Source organism: Myotis daubentonii, chromosome X, assembly GCF_963259705.1.
Source record: "Myotis daubentonii chromosome X, mMyoDau2.1, whole genome shotgun sequence".
NCBI lineage: Eukaryota > Metazoa > Chordata > Mammalia > Chiroptera > Vespertilionidae > Myotis > Myotis daubentonii.
The window spans coordinates 113,261,577-113,277,776 of record NC_081861.1 but is presented as its reverse complement, the minus strand read 5'-3'; the positions used below and the strand labels follow the sequence as shown (position 1 = coordinate 113,277,776).

The 16,200-nt window shown below is 40.4% G+C and overlaps 1 pseudogene; it reads right to left on the bottom strand.

Annotated features, from left to right (window-relative positions):
* Window positions 1-2,718: 2,718 nt before the first annotated feature.
* LOC132224347 (malate dehydrogenase, mitochondrial-like) lies at window positions 2,719-3,742 on the bottom strand (annotated as a pseudogene).
* Between the last annotated feature and the right edge of the window lie 12,458 nt (window positions 3,743-16,200).

The window sequence follows — 16,200 nt, the reverse complement described above, 5'->3', positions numbered from 1 at the left end:
AGTGTGCCCCCTACCCCGGTACTGGGCTGGGGGACCTCAGGCTGCTCTGTCCACCCTGGAGCCAGGCCGGGGGACCTCAGGCTGTGCTCCCTGCCTGGTGGGGCTTGACAGGGGACCTCAGGCTGCACCCCTGCCTGGCAGGGCTTGACCAGGGACCTGAGGCTATGCCCCCCACCTGGAAGGGTTTGACAAGGGTGGGACTGGCTGGGTCTGGATCTAGCCCAATTGAGGGGGCGGCTGGGTCTGGGTCTCATATGATTTCGAGGCTCACATGGGTGGGCGGGGACTTGACTCTGGGTCCTGTGATGTGCCCCAGACTCTGACAGGAGGAAGATTTTCATATGCATTTTACCGATTTTCATTCATCTCTGACACTTCTATTATAGAGAAAGGGCAAATTGCAATATTAAAATATATCCTCTAATTAATCCCCTTTTAATGTGCACGAATTTTGTGCACCAGGACACTAGTAATTCTATAAACGTGAGTAAAAGGGGATTCTATCTGCCCCAAATTAAAATGTCCTTTGTAAAAGTCAATCTAGGAAACTTGAAAATCTTAGGAGATGTTAAAAGAAAATCACCATGAAGATCTTGAAATAAGTTATATTTGGTTTTTTCTGGTTTATTACTTGAGAAAGTTTTGGTGCTAAGGGCTCTTTGATAAACAAGACTAGGGATTGCTTTTGACTTGGCCAGACCATGGCTAAGATACTCACTCTGGAACCTACTGACTGTATGGATCTGGGCATGCCATTAACCTCAGTTCCCTCCTTTATAAAATGGGATGATACCTACATGTTCGAGTTGGTGTGAGGATTCATGAGGTAATTTATATAATGTGCAATGTCTGGCATATGGTAAGCACTAATTATAATTATTTTATTACTAGAGGCCCGGTGCATGATATTCGTGCATGGGGAGGGTGTCCCTCAGCCCGGCCTGCACTCTCTCACAATCCGGGACCGCTGGCTCCTAATCGCTCACCTGCCTGCCTGATCATCCCTAACCCCTCTGCCTGCCTGCCTGATCGCCCCTAACTGCCTCTGTCTGCCAGCCTGATCGCTCCTACCTTGCCCCCCTGCCGGCCTGATTGCCCCTAAGTACCTCTGCCTTGGACCCCAGCCTAAGCCACAGTCTGGCCTCCCTCTGCAGGAGGTGACCTGGTGGATCAGGGTAAGGCGCCGTCCCCATTACCCCACTGCTGCTGTCACTGCCAGCCTGAGCCTGGGCCCTTTGCAGCTACCCATGGCTGCCTGAGCCTGAGACCTACACAGCTGGCCTGGGGCCCACAGATCCCTCCTGCCACCATGCCCAGGTGGCCCAGGGCCCACAGACCCTTCTCACCACCACGCTATGGAGGCCCGGGGCCCACCGACCCTTCTCACTGCCGCACCTTGGTGGCCTGGGGCCCACAGATCCCTCCTGCTGCCATGCCCCAGCGTCCTGGGGTCCACAGATCCCTCCTGCCACCATGCCCCAGTGGCCCTGGGCCCACTGTTCATTCATTTGTCCAGTCGTGACAGACCCTGGCTCTTTATATATTAGGATTATAATCCAGGTATCAGCTAGTCCCTGGGAGATTTAAGTAAACTTTGTTTGCATCTAATTCCATGATTCTTCAGAGTCTAAAATCCTTGCTGCTTCTGTTCTTCTCTTTAAGGGGTTCTACAACTAGTAAAATGCTCAATTCTACCCCCAACCAACCTAGATACAATGTCAGCTCCTTCACCAATTTCCAGGAAAATAATCAAATAGTACTATATAGTTTTGAATTACTACACTTTCTAAGTACTTGATAACTCCTGAGGAAGGGGTACTGCAGAGAAAGAGTAAGCCTTCCAGGTCTTGGTTGCCTCATCAGAACCTGCATTTATCCTCTGTTCTCTCTCTGTAAGTCCCATCCCTCCTTCCTCTCCCCATCTGCTCATTTAGTAGATTCCATCCCTACTGCTCTCAATCCTTGCTACATGAAGGATGCCAGGAATACTGGATGCACCTGGGAGTTCACTAGAAATGCAGATCCCTGACATGTCCCCAGACCTACTGAATTAGAATATTTTGTTTAACAGATCCAGATCCATACTGATTCATGTGCAAGTTAAACTTTAGGAAGCATCTGAGCTATGTCATCTTCTCAGGCCTCTCAGGACTCACTTCTACTGCAAGTAGCTATATCAAAGCAGGTGCTAAGAGATTTTAAAAGTCTCAACTTTCTTCCTTACTCTTCACACATTATGTGGTGATCAAGACAATGCTGTTTCTTTCATGCCTACTTATCATCAGGCTCAAGGTGCCACTGATTTTGGTCCCATTAGCAAGAATTAATCAGCGTTGTGTACCTTAACTGGCATCCGTGTATTTTCTTCCTTCCTTCCTTCCTTCCTTCCTTCCTTCCTTCCTTCCTTCCTTCCTTCCCTCCTTCCTTTATTCCTTCCCCTCTTCCTTTCTTCCTTCCTTCCTTCCCTCCCTCCCTTCCTTCCTTCCTTCCTTCCTTCCTTCCTTCCTTCCTTCCTTCCTTCCTTCCTTTCTTTCTTTCTTTCTTTCTTTCTTTCTTTCTTTCTTTTTTCTTTCTCTTTCTTTTTTTAGAGAAAATCAAAGCCTGTGTTTATTGAGGCACTGGTGAACTGACCTACAATTTGGAAGAGATGGTAATGTGAATACAGTACTCATCATCAAAGCAAATTGAGATACAAAGATATCTGAAATGACATTACAGTGACATGATGCTTTATTAAGTTAAGGAAATGAATTGCTCACTAACTGCTTTCTCATTTGATGATCTTTCCAAACTCTTCTCCTTTCTTGATTGAGGTTTTCAGCTCAGGAATGACTGCAGCTATCATCTTCTCTTTGAAAGGGATGATTTTGCCAATGCTTACATTCTTCTTGATGCCCTTTCCCCCCAGTAGCTTTGGTGTGGAGAAATAGGGACAGTGCATTTCTTGGGACTTAACAAAGGAACATTCAAAAGCTCCTTCCTTTCTGTTGAATGCATCCACAAGGGAACATATATGGACAGGGTGGCAGAGCCTGCTCCAGCTTTAGCCTTGACCACCACAATTCTGGCCAGTGAAGGTTGTCAGCTGGTCCTGAGAAAAGTCCACCTTGGCAATGCACTGAGTGATCAGGGGATGATAGTATTTCCAGCATGATTGTCAAAGACAGGAACATTGACTCCAACTGGATCCAAACCTTTTAGTTCTGCGATGAAAGTGCTGGCTCTGACATCGTCCAGGGTTGTCAACCCCAGAGGTCTTATTGGTGTTGTACACTCCATGTTTCTTGAAACCTTATGATGTGATGGGATGGTGAAGTTACCTGAATTTGAAATGATGCAGATCACAGCCTCAGGGCAATGCTGGGCACAGGCAGCAGTCAAGATGACCACAATTGTATCATTGGTGTTGAACAGGTCATCCCATGTCATGTCTGGGACTCCAGCTGGAATTACCACCAATCACAACCTTTCAGGCAGTTTGCCAGCTTCTCAGGTCTAAGGCAGCCTTTCACAGTCACTCTCGTCTCTATGTGGCTCAGATCGGTGGCCACTCCTGGTATATGAGCAATATTGTAGAGCGTCAGGCGGCTCACCAAAGGGCTATTGTTCAGGAGAAGCGAAAAGGGATGCCCAATTCCTCCAGAGCCCTGGGCACAACTATTTTAGCATTGCTCTGGCGGCCTAGGTGCTGAAGCTGTGGCAGAGAGTGGCGCCAGCTTGGCAAGGCAAGAGCAGAGAGCATGGCTGGGGCGGGTGGAACTCGGACCAGCAAGCAAAGGAGCTAGAGGTGGGCAAGTGACTACAATGATATTTCCACTGCTACACTCCACATGGCCTCACAGGCATCAGTATATTCTTGGCACAATAGTTCTAAATCACCTTGTTTTGTTTTGCTTCCACTTCTGAGGGCTATGATTCTCAGTGCAGTAGCAAGATTCTGAAGGTGTGTTAACTGACTGATGAAGACAAATGGTGATGCCTCTTCAAGTATACCTTATAAAACAACTTTTAAGACGGGAACACTGAGTGACCCCTGACTTCCTGTGAATTTACTTTGAGATATTTATGCAGTTTCACAATACATAAGAAAACTACTAGGGATCTCAAAGTAAAAGGCAGAAGTTCAATTATGCAAGCCATATTTAATGTTTACTCTTTAGACTCCTTTTAAATTCCTTATCTTGAGCCAACCCAGTTATTAGATTTTGGAAACTTATATGTAGTCTTCTTAATTGACAAATTGACAAACAAAAAGTGGTGTGCCAGTGAACAATGTTGAGAATATAAAATACCTGTGGAAGCAAAATAAGCTAAAGATGGCATTTGAAAAAGTTGATCCAGGGGACATGATGTATAGAGAGTGGGTACAAGATTATCAGTATAATGGAGAAAAAACTAAAGTGGAAGACAAATAAAATTTACTTTAAAAATCTCAATAAAATTATACGTATATGTATAGTTGGCAAGTCAGAAGAAAAAATAAAAATATAAAGAAATAAAAGTTATTGATTATGACAGTTGACAATTAAGACTGAAGGACATGCTAGTAACCCTTGCAGGAACCAATTTTTCATAGCTAGCATAGAATCAGGGTGATTGACACCACCATTCTATGTTTTGACATCATTGCCCTACTGTGTGAAGCTGTGATTTTTAATAACCCTTTATTGTTTCTTGACAAGTTATTACCAATTTTGATAAAGCAAGACATATAAAGCAAATTCCTAAACACATTCAGAGAAGTACATTTTTTTGCAATATAGTGTCCTATTCAATATCTATTAAATTTTTTCTCAAAATGTTTTCAATTATATTACCAATTCACTGTCACTTTCATTTTAATCTCTGGACCCTTCTTTGATCATACATTTTAATACTTTGTGGGTGTCCATGATGGAGAGTCCACATTTTGTGTGTTGTGTGTGCTTTGGGTGTTGTTGTTGTTGTTAATCCTCACCTGAGGATATTTTTTCCATTGTGTTTTACAGAGAGTGGAAAGGAGGGATGGAGGGGGAGGGAGAGAAAGACAGATAGAGAAACATCCATGTGAGAGAGAGACAGAAATTGGTTGCCTCCTACACACACCTCGACTGGGGCCAGGGTTGGAACCTGACTGGGAATTGAACTCAAGACCCTTCAGGGCATGGGCAAATGCTCTAAGCACTGAGCTATGCTGGTCAGGGCAGTGTTTTTAATGTATTTTTTCATTGGCTGAAATGATGTGTACTGCTGTTGCTCAGGCCTTTTCCTAGAGTACGTTCCTTTTTTTTTTTTTTTTTTTGAAACAAGCTTCCTTTGAGGAGAAAACCTAAATCTGGTTTTCATTCTTTGCTCAAGTTTCTGAGTGCAGGATCAAATAATGTAAGAAAAATAAATACATTAAATTTGTGTTTTGGAGTCAGCAAAACTAAAATAAAAATCATCTAAAGGGTGTAGTTTTATTGATAGACCTGCCACAAAATATTTTCAGTAATTCCATGCTTCTTAACTCAACTTTCATTTATCATATCCTTTTCAATTCAGTGTTTTCCTGATGATTTTCAATGTATACTCCTGTTTCCTAGTGCTATTGAAAGAAACAGAGACAGAGAGAGATAAAAACAGTTAAAAACCATTTCTTAAGTATGTATACAGTTTCCCATTTAAAAAATCTTACTTTTATTCTATTTATGTTGTTGTCATATTCATTCTCTCACATGATCCACATTATGACCTTCTCACTTTTTGGAATAAGCAAGTCGTGGACCAAATTGTCTGAAAACACACACACACACACAGTCCATACTGTATTACTTGTATGGCATTGAATCATCATGGATATCCTTGTCTCTCTTCAAGAAATATGTGAAAATGTTTTCCCTGGATATGAACAATTTCACCAAACTGAAAACTCTGCATATTTTGAGATAGTGCCCCTACTGTCATTTTACTTTTGCCATTACCAAGCCAGACCCATGCCAACCAGCTAGTTATCAAACCTAAATTTAGGACCCAGGTCTGACCAACTAAGTGTTCTAAGGGAACAACTAGGCCAGTTATTAAAACTCTGCAGTGTTCTGCAAAATCCAGATATGAAATTATCGAATCTGTACTGAAAAATGTTTACTCTGTCCTTGATATCTGTTCTTAGTTACACTTCTTTACTATTGAAGTTAAGCATTTGTGTCTTTGTCACCATTCCATTTTTCTTTCATTCTTCCAAATGGTTTTCCAACCATGCCTGAGTTTCTCAGCATACCTGCGAATACTGTAATGTATTGTCTTGTAAGATGTTTCTTGCCTTCCAATCATACCTTCTGGGAAGTATCAGGAAAAATGTAAAATAGCAGATTATGTACATAAATGAGGATAGTTTGACGGTAATCATTAATAGCCCTTTAAATGGAAAGAGATCAACAGTAGAGAAATTGCTTTAGATTAAGCTAGAGTTGACTATATTTTGAATAATGTATTTGACAATGACTCCATAAGAATATAAAGTTTAGAAAAGCATTGTATAGAAAGAAAAATAAAGCCTGCATGGAAACAACCAAAATATGTGGATACTAAAGAATGAAGAATTGAAAATGATTCTACCATTTATGGTAACCCATGTATTTAAAAAAAAAACAAACCATATATTCAAAAGGCAACTTACAGAAAGTAGAATGGTGATTGCCAGAGGCTGGGGGGTAAGGGAGAAATGGGGAGTTAGTTTTTAATGGGTTTAGAGCAGGGGTCCTCACACTTTTTAAACAAGGGGCCAGTTCACTGTCCCTCAGACTGTTGGAAGGCCGGACTATAGTTTTAAAAAAAACTATGAACAATTTCCTATGCACACTGCACATATCTTATTTTGAAGTAAAAAAACAAAATGGGAACAAATACAATATTTAAAATGAAGAACAAGTAAAGTTAAATCAACAAACTTACCAGTATTTCAATGGGAGCTATGGGCCTGCTTTTGGCTAATGAGATGGTCAATGTCCGGTTCCATATTTGTCACTGCTAGTCGTAACAAGTGATGCAAGTGTGCATCAGTTAGTCTAGATCTGGTTGGAGATTTCAGATGTTTCATTCTGGAAAAAGGCTCTCCTAACTTCAAAAAAAAAAAAAAATCCTAACTTGTTCTTACCTCAGTCCTCAGGCAGCAGCAGGCTCTGCACAAGCAAGCTTGTGACTCATCCGATCACACCCGAGACTGAGAGGACGAGTCGAGGAGAGACAGAGAGAAGGAGGGGAGTCGGAGGGTGCAGCGCACATTCCACACATGCGCACTGCGGGCCCGGGATGAGTTAGCTGCTAAGCAACAGGCAGCGGCGGCAAAAACACCCAGTGGGCCAGATAAATGTTTTTGGTGGGCCGCATGTGGCCCATGGGCCGTAGTTTGAGGACCCCTGGTTTAGAGTTTCAGTTTTACAAGATGAAAAGAGTTCTGGAGATTGATGGTGGTGATGGTAGCACAACATTATGAAGGCATTTAATTCCACTGAAATGTAGTACATTTAAAAATGGTTAAAATGATAAATTTTGTGTGCATTCTATATAATAAAAGGCTAATAAAAGGCTAATATGCAAATTGACTGAACGGTGGAACGACCACTTACTATGCCATCACTGACCATCAGGGGGCAGATGCTCAATGCAGGAGCTGCTGCCTGGTGGTCAGTGCACTCTCACAGGGGGAGTGCTGCTCACACGGCTGAGTGCGGCGGCGGTGGCGGGAGCCTCTCCCACCTCCACGGCAGTGCTAAGGATGTCCGACTGATGGCTTAGGCTCATGGTGAGCAGGCCTAAGCCATCAGTCAGACATCCCCCGAGGGCTCCTGGACTGCGAGACCATAATAAAGATGGAAGAAATAAAAGGCAACTTAATTTTTGTCCTTCCCCCAAGGTCTCTTTAAACTTTTTTTGTACAGGGATAATCTTCTTCTCTTCTTCCACTCTTCATTGAAATCTCTTACAGAGCTCATGGGTATCTGTTCATTCACTTTCAGGTTAATGAAGAGTTCCGTGGTCAATCTAGGTGGCAAATGTAATCTCAATTCAACAATCAGAATGTCCAGATGTAATATATATATATATATATATATATATATATATATATATATATATATATATATATATATATATATTGCAAAACTCCAAACTTCATTTAGCATTAAAACTTTTTTGTAGCCCAGGTTTGATTCAGGTTAGACATATATAGTTGTTCTTTTTTAAAAGGTCTATATTTATATTGTTGATCAGGCTGTTGAACAGATATTGAACTGGTCCTATGTTATATTCTTTGAAATTTTAATAGTTGAAAGAGGGAGTCTCTATCATCCTCACTCTGGCATCCCAAAATCTGTTCTATTTGGTACTTTATTTAAATTTGAGGCAAGGCAACTTCCATTATAAGACCTTGTAATGTACTGTCACATATGACCAAAAGGTTGGGAAAGAGAGAGAATACTGTGCACATCACTCAGATGTCTGGTCAAGGACTATCAGTCAGGGACTTACTATTGTAACACACATGTATTAATGACCTAGTGCAGCCGTGGGCAAACTACGGCCCGCGGGCCGGATCCGGCCCATTTGAAATGAATAAAACTAAAAAAAAACAAAAGACCGTACCCTTTTATGTAATGATATTTACTTTGAATTTATATTAGTTCACACAAACACTCTATCCATGCTTTTGTTCCGGCTCTCCGGTCCAGTTTAAGAACCCATTGTGGCCCTCGAGTCAAAAGGTTGCCCACCCAGACCTAGTGTGTAAGAGATGTTAGTAGCTCCAAATCAGATTTCATTGCACATAATTTTCTTAATATTATTATTAGCTATAATTTTTTAGTTCCTACCAACTGCTAGATTTTTCTAAGTGCTTAACACATACTTTTAAAATTTATTAAATGAATATACCTCACAAAGAGATAGGTACCAGCACTGCTTTCCAGATGAGGTAACTGAGTTGTATAAAGTTAAGTCACTTATCTAAGGCCACGCAAGTAAAAAGGCTGAGATTTATGTCTTATGACATCTGAAGTTGATAGAACATTAAGATTGCTTTACTGTTGCCAACTAATGTTTTTGTTTGTTTGTTTGTTTGTTTGTTTTACAATGGGGCCTAAAGCTGTCTGATACCTAGAGAATCAGATGACAAACATGACTTATTGCCTTTTGTGTTATTCCTCCTAGTAGACTGCAACCCAGGACTGATCACCCATTCACCATTTCCCCCCACTGGCATTGCTAATAGCCTTTCTCTCCACGTGGAGACCCAGTCTTTCAGACTAAGCATTATTTATATTTAAAAAAAAAACACACACACAACAAACTCATATTGTGTAGAGTATAATACAAACCAAAAATTTGTAAGAGTACTCTATTAACCAGGGATGAATGAAGGCATTTTCACTAAAAGATAGTAAATATAGGGACACCTGTGTTTCCTAGTTCAGATTTCTTTTGTACTATCATATTTAATATGTCATTTTAATGTATTATCATCTCATATAAGAAGCCTATTTCTACTCAACCAACTAACCAATTTAACTACCACTTTTCACTGTCTCTGTAAAGGAAGCCAACTGATGTCCAGTGACTATTCAAGACTCAGGCTAGTAGGCTACTCAACTGTAAGCCCACTCCCATGGGGAGATGAATGTGTACCAAGAACTGTTTGTGTTTATTATGATACCTGTTAACAGTGCTTGTGCATATTCTAGTAATTGTCAAATTAAATGTGGGAGAAGAAATGGTAAAAAAAAAAATTGGAAATAATCAGACAAAAATCTGGATGCAGTCCAAAAAATCCAGAACGGCTCTTAAGTATCTAAGTTCTCTTTGGTTTTCAAATGAAACCCCTCCCCTATTGGATAAATATTTATTAACTAGAGTATGGGTGCATGGATTTGTGCACCGGTGGGGAGTCCCTCAGCCTGGCCTGTGGGGATCACGCCTAAACCAGGTCTCCAACATCCCCCAAGGGGTTCTGGATTGCAAGAGGATGGTTCTCAGGTGACACACCCCATAATCGGCCTCCCTCCTCTTTGGGTCCGGGGTGTGGGTGAAGCAGATTTAGGGCCAACAGTGCCTCAGCAGCAACCTAACCAATGGCTGATTCCATGAAGAATCCGGCTCCCTCCTCTACTGGTTGGAGCATCTACCCCCTGGTGGTCATTGTGTGTCATAGTTACCAGGCAAACAGTCAGACACTCACTTAGGCTTTTATATATATAGATGAAAGAGATTAAGAGACTTCCATTAATGGACTCTTATTCAAAGGAAGTATCTTGGGCCTATATCACAAGATTGGTAAATAGGTGCTCAATCTCTGAGTAAGTCTTATTTTACTTTGAAGAATAAGAACTGAGAATGTGAGTGTGACATTAAGAACACACACACACACACACACGTGAGAGCACACACACACAACCATAAAGTCGAGAACCTAGGTCAGGTACCCTTGTGTCCCATAAAGGATCTAAACCACCTCAGGCTTTACCTCAGCAGTGGACAAGAAACCATCACATGTTGGAGAACCAGAGTCCAACTGTGACTCCATATGGCAACAACACAATGGTGTTAGAACTAGGCTCTCTAGCTCTCTGTGTAGATAGATTTTGGAAGAATTGATTTCTTTATACCAAGTAAATTCTTCTTTTCTTAATTAGTGCAAGCTAAAGTCCTAAAAAAAGAATAAATTGGAATACTGCTAATAAGGATGTGGGGTTTCAAGGAATCAATTTGAAAAATAAAAGAGATATGACTCTGGTTACACCCCAATCTTTTGTTAAAGGTTATAAAGATTAAACCCCAATTTAGGAAATATTGTTAGCTTGAAAATAAAATCATCCAGTTATCTTTCCAAGACCAGAAATAAAGTTATTTAATGTTCATTTATGCAAATGCAAAAGTACTATGGATTTAGATAAACAGTGGTTTGTACAAAAAGGCATTATAGTATCTGCATTTAATTTAAGGTTATTTCCTTACTTTTTGTTCATCCAATAATTTCACTTATATGTAAATATCCTAGAAAAAGTCTTCATAGTTTTAATATTAACTTTCTTATTTTGATATTGCAATTGGACCAATATTTGCTCCATCCAGGTTAGTTGTTTTTTGCATCACAAAAATAAAAAATTATTAAGTTCCATTTTACTTAAAAAAAAACTAAGCTAAAGCATGTGCATATGCCCCTTCCTCCCTCATAACAGTGCAGGACAGGTTCTTAATCTGAGCCAGAGCATTACTTGTCCATGGGCAGTGCAAAGATTTAGATAAAGGAAGAATACAAGAAGCTACTTTCTGGGAAGAAGCCAGGTAGACCACATAAATACATTTTTAATCCTAAGGTGCCAGAACAAGAAGTAAAATCCAGGTATATGGCAGCCAGATAGAACTGTGGGAATGAGATGATATCTAGGAGGTTCACAGAAGAGAGGGGAGAGGTAAAATGGAAAAAAAATTATCTGAGGAGAAGCAGTAGCTCCATAGACCTTTATTAGGTGTTCAAGGCCTCACACTATTTAGGAGGGAACTTTCCTTTGCTCTCCCCTGGTCTGAAAGGCTATGGGTAATTTCTCAGCTAAAAACGTACAGTTTCCATTGGGTTTGTGTATATTATTCTAACTTTATGAAAACACTGCCTGGTATGGGTGAGGTGGAAATGGGTATAGAAGCATGGATAGGTGGGTCCTTAGTGGGGATTATGTCCAAATCACCATATGGTAAATATTGTAAATATTTACCCCTACTGTAGAGAGGAAGGTCTACACCTGACACAGTCCACCTCTGAGCAAACTGCCAATTATGAAACAATTTTCCTCACAATCACATTTTTATTATGAAATATAGCATATTTACAGAAGGAAAGTATATCAATTTAACCAATAACAATTAAATAAGCAATCATGTACCCAACACCAAATTTAGAATACAATATTAACACCTCAGAGCTCCCTATATCAACTGTTTTATTATCTATTTATGTGATCACGGGTTTTTCCCTCCTATATACTCTTCCTAAAAAAATATATTTTATTAATTTTAGAGAGAGGAAGGGAGAGGGAGAGAAGGATAGAAACATGAATGATGAGAGAGAATCATTGATCAGCTGCCTCCTGCACACTCCCTATTAGGGATTGAACCCACAACCTGGGCATGTGCCCTGACCAGGAGTCAAACCATGACCTCTTGGTTCATAGATCGACACTCAACCACTGAGCAACACTGGCCAGGCTCCCTCCTATAAACTCTTAATCTAGTGACTTTATTAATATTTTTATTAACATTAAAATATTTCCTGGGATAATACCAATCTACATTAATAAAAGACAAAGATGCTAATTGACCATACCTTTGCTATGCCCAAGCCAAGCCCACCAGCCAATCAGAGCGACTATATGCAAATTAACCCAACCAAGATGGCGGCCGGCAGCCCCAGAGCTGGAGCAAGTAGGAGGCTTGGTTGCCCGCCTACCCTGAGATGGCTGTGGCCTCCGCTGAAGGCAACAAAGTTTCAATTATAGAAGACAAATAAATCCCAGATACCTGCTTCCAGCCAGCCTCCACTAGGAGCTTGGGTGGCTGGGGGTTGTGGCCAGCCTGCAAACAGCCATCAGCCCCTCACCCAGGCTAGCCAGGCACCCCAAGGGGTCCCCCACCCTGAAGGAGCTGTGGCCAGCCTGAAAACAGCCATCAGCCCCTCACCCAGGCTGGTCAGGCACTCCTATATAATAAAAGGGTAATATGCAAATTGACCCTAACAGCAGAAGGACTGGGAATGACTGGTCACTATGACACACACTGGCCACCAGGGGGCAGATGTTCAATGCAGGAGCTACCCCCTGGTGGTCAGTGCACTCCCACAGAGGGAGCTCTGCTCAGCCACAAGCCAGGCTGACGGCTGCCAGTATAGCAGTGGTGGTGGGAGCCTCACCCGCCTCCTCAGCAGCGCTAAGGATGTCCAACTGCGGCTTAGGCCTGCTCCCCGCTGGCAAGTGGACATCCCCCGAGGGCTCCTGGGCTGCCAGACGGATGTCTGACTGTCAGCTTAGGCCCAATCCCCCAGGGAGTGGGCCTAAGTCAGCAGGTGGTCATCCCCTGATGGGTCCCAGACTGCGAGAGGGCACAGGCCGGCTGAGGGACCCCCCGAGTGCACAAATTTTTGTGCACTGGGCCTCTAGTTTGTTAATAATTGTGTGTGTGTGTGTGTGTGTGTGTGTGTGTGTGTGTCTGTATTTCAAAAAGACTATACAGTGAGGCCTTGACTTACGAGTGTCCCGACTAATGAGTTTTTCAAGATACGAGCCGTCTCTTGGCCGATTTTTTGCTTTGAGTTGCGAGCTAAAATTTGGGTTACGAGCTAGCTTCAGATACCCTACCGCTAGTTGGTACAGCGAACGTCACAGTGAACTCCACAACATCAGCCCAGCATCACATGTCTCACTCGTTCATTTCTTGATTTGACATACGAGTAATTTGAGTTATGAGCTCTGTCACAGAACGAATTAAACTCGTTAGTCAAGGACCTACTGTACTAAGGTTGTTGGTAGATTGATTATGAGTAGTGCATCCATATTCATGAAATGTGCCTAGAACTTTCCATACTATACGCTTTGGAAGGAAGTCACCATAGACAGTCCACAATTAATGAGTGGAGATTTATGCTCCCCTTCCTTAAGGGAGGAGTATTTACATAAATTATTTGGACTTCTTCTGCATGAGAGACTTGTCTCTTCTCCCTTAATTGTTTATCTAATCACTTCTTTATATCACTGTGGACTCGTGCATATTTATTTTATACTTTGGGTTACAGTTCAAGTGTTGTCTTCTGTGTTCCTTTGGCGTACCCAGATCATTGAGCTATTTTGATTTGTTTTGCGTGTTTTTTTTCAAACACTTCCTTTATTTCTGGCATTACAAGATGCCCCAGGCTCACTGTGTATATTTCCCATGCCAGTCCTAGAATCAGCCATTTCCCCATGGAACCCAGTCCTATAACTTTTAATACATTATTTTTAAAAAGTTACTATTAAAGTTATTATGTCATCATCAAATAAATTGAAGGAAGTATTCATTACTTTTCTCTACTAGAAAAGTTGATTTGGAATTATTTGTTATTTCATGTTTTCTTGAACTTCCCTCCAAAGCCAGCCGATTCTAGCATTTTTTTTTTGTAGGATATTTAAACTATTGATTTGAAATTTTAATAGTTCTCTATTCTTTCTAATTGAGCCAGTTTAGGCAGGTTGCATTCTGGATTTTTTTCTATTTCATCTAATATTTTAAATTTATTAACAAAATTATTCATAACATCATTTTATCTTTTAATTATTATAGTATCTGTAGTTATATAATTTCTTTCATCCCTAATATTGTCTATTTTGTCTTCTGTATTTTATTTGTTAATATTAGCAGAAATGTGTGCAAGTTATTAGTCTTTACAAATAATTGTTTATGGGGCTTTGTTGGGCTCTTTTGATTCTATTTTATTTATTTATGATCTTTATTATTTACTCCCTAATATTTTGAGGAGGTTTATTATACTGTGCTTTTTAATTTCTTAGGTTGGAGGCTTGGTTAATTATTTTTAAATGACTCTTCTTTTCTAATAAACATACTGAAGGCTATAAAAGTTTCTCTAAGTAGTACTTTAGTTATATCCTACACTTTTGATATGTAATTTAGTTTGAAATATTTTATAATTTCATCATGATTTTTTTCTGACTCAAGGGTTATGCAAAAAGTGATTTTAAATTTCCAAATTCATTCATTCTTATTATATACAGACAAAATACCAAAACTAATCTAGTTACTAGTGATATAACGATAAATAAAACAATAAAAACTATAGACCCTAAGAGTTTACATTCTTATGAAAGAAGACAGATGATAAAATCTATAATATTTTGTTTTTAATTTAAAATTTATCTTTCTTGTTGAAAGTATTACAGATGTGCCCTTTTTTCCACCATTGACCCCCTCCACCCACCCCACCCCCAGGCCTTTACCGCACTACTCTCTGTGTCCATGGATTATTTATTTTTTAATTGAATTTATTGTGTGACATAGATTAATAAAATTATACAGGTCTTAGGTATACAATTTTACAGTACATCTGTATATTGTATTGTGTGTTTATCACTCCATCAAGTCTTCTTCCATCACCATTTATCCCCCCTTTACCTTCTTCTACCGCCTCCACCAACCTTTCCCTCTGGTAATCTCCATACTTTTGTCTGTGCCATGAGTATTTAGATGGTGTGAAATGATTTTGAGAAAAATCAAGTCAGAATTAATGATAGAGAATGAGTTATGAATAGGGTGTTGAAGACCTCAGTAAAAAGTAACATTTATGCCGAAACCGGTTTGGCTCAGTGGATAGAGCATCAGCCTGCGGACTGAAAGGTCCCAGGTTCGATTCCGGTCAAGGGCATGTACCTGGGTTGCGGGCACATCCCCAGTAGGAGATGTGCAGGAGGCAGCTGATCGATGTTTCTCTCTCATCGATGTTTCTAACTTTCTATCTCTCTCCCTTCCTCTCTGTAAAAAATCAATAAAAATATATATATTTTTAAAAAAGTAACATTTATAAAAGGACCTAAAGGACCTGAAGGAGTCAGTGAGTGTTCAGATAACTGCATGAAGGATCCTGGAAGAAGAAACAGCAAGTGAATAGTTCAGAGGTTGAGTCATTCTTCATGTGTTAATGGGACAGTAGAGGAAAGTGTACCTGGAGCATACTGAATGAGGGAAGGGAGAGGAGATGAGATTGGAGACAAAAGTTTGCTGGAGGGCTAGGTGTGTAGGCTTTGTGAGTTACTGTAATGATAATGGATTTAGACTTTCACTTGTAGCAGGATGTGAAGCCATTGGAGAAATCTGAAGAGAGGTATGACTTATCCAAGTTAGGTTTTTCCAGGATCACTCTGGTTGTAAAGTTGAGTATAGAATGAATAGGGACAAAGGGGAAGCAAGAAAAGATAAGAAAAAGTATTGCCATTTACTTTGTAGATTAGAATATGGTCAGTTTTCATAATGTTCCTCAAGTTCTTGCAGAAAACATATTCCCTAGTCATTGTATGCAATATTACATATACATTCATTAGACCAAACTTATTCATTGTGGTGTTCAAATCTTCTACATTCTTGCTAAGTTTTTACCTGTTTGTCCCTTTAGTCACTACAGATATGTGTTAAAGTCTTCCAATGTGATAATTTTTG